Here is a 6,023-nt window from a genome sequence, read left to right as displayed (position 1 = left end):
TTATCTCCCTCTAGTGTTCAAAGAAACTAATGCCATCATTTGTGTTTTTCAGGTCTGGTTGTGATTAGCTGAAGGTCAATGTGTGGTAATAAAGCAACATCATTATTTGTTTTCATGGGAATTGGTCCATACATAGCTCAGGGTTTTCACAAACAAATACCACATGCATGAACTGTCAACCACATTTTGTAGGGTTCTTTTATATCTCAGTTATCTATTGTAACTCTAACTTTGTGCTTGCATAACTTTGATAAAATATGATAAAATATGTTGACAAAATATGTGATTTTTAAATTTCAAGTTTCCAGAAAGAGAAAACAACAGCCCCCAGGGCTTGGTCCTTAAACCATCTTTCTTTCTTTTTTTTTATTTATTCTATCTCATTTGATGATCTCATCTAATCTCATGACTTCAATGACCGTCTATATTTAGGTGAACTTTGAATCTATACCCTGACAGGAGCTGCACCCAGACCAGGATGGTTTCCTGCCTCTTCAGCATCTCAACTGGATGCCTACTAGGCAACTGAAACTTAACATGCTTAAAACTGAGTTTTTAAGAAATAATCCCACCAAAAAGTGGGCAAAGAATATGAATAGACAGTTCTCAAAAGAAGAGATACAGCCAATAAACATGTGAAAAAATGCTCTACATCCCTAACCATCAGGGAAATGCAAATTAAAACCACAATGAGATACCACCTTACTCCTACAAGAATGGCCATAATTAAAAAGTCAAAAAACAATAGATGTTGGTGTGGATGTGGTGAAAAGGGAACAGTTTTACACTGCTTGTGGGAATGTAAATTAGTACAACCATTATGGAAAACAGTATGGAGATTCCTTAAAGAGCTAAAAGTAGAGCTGTTAGGTAGTTAGGTAGACATTAGCAGCTCGGAGGGGGTGAGAGAAGAAAGCAGAAGGGCTGTCACTAAGACAGGCCCTGGCCCACCTAAATTCAGCCCCCAGATCACCATAGCTCCACCCTAATGGACAGAATTTGTGGTAAAGTCTGTGGCCAGCACATCCTGGGGAAAGAAAAACTGGGGCACAGATAAAAATTTCCTAACGTGACACATGCCCCGTCCATCTAGGCCAGGGGTTTTCCAAGCTTTTGGCTTCCCTGGGCCACATTGAAAGAATCATCTTGGGCCATGCATAAAATACACTAACACTAACAATAGCTGATGAGCAAAAAAAAAAGAAAAAAGAAAAAAATTGCAAAAAGTCTCATAATGTTTTAATAAAGCTTACGAATTTGTGTTGGGCCACATTCAAAGCTGTCCTGGGCCACATTTGGACAAGCTTGATCTAGGCCATAACCCTGGGGAACCCAATCCTTATTATACAGCCATTATAGTAAAATTTACTTGTGGTTTTGCCCCTCTGAGTGGGCTTTTCTTAACGAAAGATCGGTAAAAACATGTTCAGTTTAACTTCAGCTATGTAACTATAAACTGCCAATCAAATGACATCATCCTGTCACTGAAACACAGCCCAAGCCTCAACTCCTCCCATAAAAGCATCCTGAGCTCTGCAAAGAGTGGCTGATTTCACTTCACAGAAGTTGGCCCACTCTCCCTTTGAGAGTGTATTACTGTGCCTTAATGAACTTTGCTTTGAGCTTGTACTTTGCTGTTAGTTTGCATTTCTTTGCTCACTATCACAAGAACTGAGATTGCTGGTCCAGAGCTCCAGCTCTGTTGATCTCGGTTAAAGGATCCATCCCAAGGCAGCAAGGCAGCATCCCTGGTAACAGAACTACCATTCCATCTAGCAATCCCACTACTGGGTATCTACCCAAAGGAAAAAAAGTCATTATATAAAAAAGACACATGCACACCCATGTTTATAGCAGTACAATTCACAGTTGCAATAATATGGAACCAACATAAGTACCTATCAACCAATGAGTGGATAAAGAAGATGTGGTATATATATACCATGAATGCTACTCAGCCATAAAAAAGGAATAAAATAATGTCTTTTGCAGCAACTTGGATGGGTCTGGAGGCCATTATTCTAAGTGAAGTAACTCAGGAATGGAAAACCAAATACCATATGTTCTCACTTATAAGTGGGACCTGAGCTATGAGGACACAAAGGCATAAGAATGATATAACGGACTTTGGGGACTCAAGGTGGGAGGGGGTGAAGGATAAAAGACTACATATTGGGTACAGTATACACTTCTTAGATGACAGGTATACTAAAATCTCAGAAATCACCACTAAAAAAACCTGAATTTTAAATTTAATTTCCTTCCTTCCTTCCTTCCCTTCTTTCCGCTTCCTTTCCCCCTCCCCCTTTCCCTCCCTTCTCCCCTCGCCTCCCTTCCCCTCTCCTTTCCTTTCCTTTTTTTGACAGTCTTGCTCTGTTGCACAGGCTGGAGTACACTGAGGCGACCTCGGCTCACTGCAAACTCTGCCTCCTGGATTCAAGCGATTCTCATGCCTCAGCCTTCCAAGTAGCTGGGATTTACAGGCTTACACCACGACACTCAGCTAATTTTTGTAGCATGTTGGCCAGGCTGGTCTGGAACTCCTGACCTCAGGTGATCCACTGGTCAAGGCCTCCCAAAGTGCTGGGATTACAGGCATGAGCCAACGCACCCAGATGAGTTTTAAATTTTCTTTCACCTTCCAACATGTCTTTCTGCTTCCTGGCCTTCCTCATTTTAAGGCACAACCATCCACCAAGAGGTTCAGGCAGAAAAAAACTCTAGGAGTAATTTTACCTTATTATCATCCCTTACACCTATTCTAGCAAGTCCTAGCAGATTTTCTTCCAAAATATATCCCTGATTTGTCCTCTTCTCTCCATCCTTCTAATTTTGCCTCCTTCTAGTTTAAGCCACCATTGGTATTTCCCGGGCCTGTTCCAGTAGGCTCCTAATTGGCTTTCCTCCTACCCCTCTTGCCCTGTTTCAGTTTATGATTTATCCATGTAATTAAAATAACATCCTTCTTCACTATGTTCCTGGCCTTCTTCAGGCCTTTGGACATTTCAAACTCATTTCCCTACTTGGACCTGTGATCTAGCTGCTCCTTACTTCCTGGGAAACTCATTTCCAAAGTATTTGAATGGCTGGCTCATTTTGGTCATTCAGATCCCAGCTCAAATGTCTCCTGGAAGATGTGTTCATTGATGACAGTCTCTCCCATTACCTTGTTTCATTTTCTTTTTGGACTTTTTACCAACTCAAATTATTCATTTATTAATTTACTTTTTTTTTCTCACTAATTTTCCATTTCTCTTTCCTAGAACAGAAACTGGGATCTTGGCTGCTCTCTGTATCTCTCATGCCTAGAATGGTGTCTGGCCTACTGCAGGTAGGAAATATTTGTTGACTGAGCAAGATGAGGATAATGAGGACAAGTATCAGTTCACAAAGAGAGAAGCATGGCAAAACAACAACAACAACAACAAACCAGATTCTGGACTCTGTTTTAAGTTGTACATTTGATTTTCCCAATCTTATACTCCATCCTAAGGTAACAAAAAAGCTGCCACACTGCCTCAAAGGAGGATGTAAAATAAGCTCTAGCACTCCTTGCTTCCTTCCACACATGCTACAGTTTCAAAAGCAGGAGGTAAAAAAAAAAAAAAAGTAGTAACAAATAACAACATAAAAAGTCAGAACTCAGCAGCTGCATAAGCTTACACAATATATTTTAAGGGAAAAAAAAACATAGTCTTGTAAAAAATTCCCTTAGAATCAGCACAAGTTTGGGCATAAAATTCCTAAGCAAACATTTGGTTCATGTCTAATAAAATCATTTTAGCAAAAAACATCCAAACCATAAGAGAAAACACAAGATCATAAATGTAACTGAAGTTCAAGCTCAGGGAACCAAAATATCAGTAATTCAATTTCTTTTCTTTATTTGGTCTTTCAAATTTGGTTAAATGGAGGAATCAGTTTTAGTCCCCAGATACCTTCTTTTAAAATGGACTTCCATATTTATAGATTAGTAAACCAAAAGCATACAGACAGCTTTACCCAAATCAAGCACTAAGTGCAAAAGAGGATCTTTCAAGAGACAAATGACAAGATTGATAAAGTTCCTTTTTATAATTTGTGAGATACAGTGGTCCAACATGTCTAAACAAAAACTTCATTCAGAATATTTTGAGAACTGTATTGATTCTTATCAGGATTTTGAGCTGGTCTTAACCTGAACAGTGGGGACAGAGATTAGTTAGCTTATTTCTCCCATCTCAGCATTCAGTATAATTGGTGACATTACTGATTATTGTGAGAATTACTCTAAGAAGTCAGTGCTGAAAGCCACATTCCTCTTGCTTGACAGGGATCACGATAACTGACAAATACAAAGGAATTGTCCTTGCCAATTTTTAAAAAATTACTTTCCTTCCATAATTCTGGCAAGATACCCACCCAAAGACAAATTTAGAAACAGGATTCTGCAAATCAGAGGTTGACTCCAGGGTTGACCTGCAAATAGAGGTTGACTCCAGCTATATATGGTGGCCTAGTGGAGGCAATGTAGCAAGTCAGAATAGCCTGATGTTTGTAGATTTCAACGATGGCTTTTGAGATTGAAGGTGAATGGACAGTGAGATAGCAGAGGATTGAAGAAGGAAAGTTGGCAGATGGTAAAGAGTGGAAGGTGGATGGCTAATGTTTTTAGGCTCATCTGTGTCTCGTGCTGTTGCTGTGAATCCCTCAGTGTCTCCTGGCCTGCTCATGTGGACTATGACCCTCCATGAAGCAATCCAGTTAACCTTGAACTTTTGCCAAGAATCTGAAACTCCTTCTAAACACCTCAGAACTGCTGGGACTAGTTCTTTTGGCATCAGGTTGGCAGCTGCTAAACGTAGTACACCTTTATATCTGTTGGTTATTGCCTGTGGCGTAAACCCTTGAGGCAATCTTTTTTTTCTTAAGTGCTTTTTGCTTCTAATTGGCTGACTGAACCCCCTAGTACTTTACTGACTTTCAACGCTTATCACTGTACCCTTAGGCTATGAAACAAAACTACATCTTCAACCCATTCTCAGAACTCTATTCTTATCTCCAGGTCTTTAATGAAATTTGTCTCTCCCTCAAGCCTATTTCTGTTTAGGCTTTTCCATTCTTCCAAGTTTGGGATATGGGGTCTGCAACATGTATCTTCTGTTTTCCACTATGAATTCTTACTAATCTTAGGCTCATAGCATCTCCTCTCCTTGACTCAGCTTCATTCATTGAAGACATCGGCTCACAGTTCTCCCCTACACTATGCTACTTCAGCATCCATGGGAACAGCCATAGCTTGAGGAACTTAGTTCCTTGACCTTCCATGGCAAAGTCCTTTACTTCAGTCCCCACTTCTGTGGCCACACTGGGGACATTCTCAACACCTGGAATAGCTCTACTTCTGAAATCACAGAGACAATACCCTCACTGCTTCACTTTGTGTTTTGAGAGTTAGTTTCTCCCACTATGTCACCCTTTCTGAGACCCTCTCCATCCCATTCCCTTTCTCCACAGTTAACAGTCCTTTCTTCCTCTACTCATTATTTTAGTTTCTGTGATTTTTTATTTCAACTTCACTCTTATCAGATTCTCTATTCTCATGCTCTGTTCTCCTGTTATACCAGCCTGGGAAAGACACTGTGTGTTTGTCTTCTCTGAAGCTAAGTCTGGTCTGTTGAAGACCTTTGGAGAGTGGTGCAGAGCCAAGTGGATAGTGGCTGGTGCTGATTAAGAGGCTTCAACTTCAGCTGAGCTTTTCCTCTATTTCTTTAATCACTTTTGTTCTCTCTCCATTTCTGCCACATAGTCATTGAAACTTCTTCCTCCTCAAATTTTTGACCATCCCCCGCCTCCTACCTTTCTTCTCGTTCTTGAAAGGTGATTTTGCTTTCTATACCACAGAAAAAATAAAATTCATTTTTTTGGGGGGGGATGTCCCCAACGACACACAAGCAAGCTTTAAACACCCATATTTCCACTCATCCTTCCTTCCTTCTTCCTTTTACAAGGCGTGCTTATAAGATCTCTCCATCTGAAATTAA

This window comes from Pan paniscus, chromosome 13 (genome assembly GCF_029289425.2).
Source record: "Pan paniscus chromosome 13, NHGRI_mPanPan1-v2.0_pri, whole genome shotgun sequence".
Taxonomy (NCBI): Eukaryota; Metazoa; Chordata; class Mammalia; order Primates; family Hominidae; genus Pan; species Pan paniscus.
The sequence above is the reverse complement of the archived record's forward strand: the minus strand, read 5'-3'. Positions refer to the sequence as shown.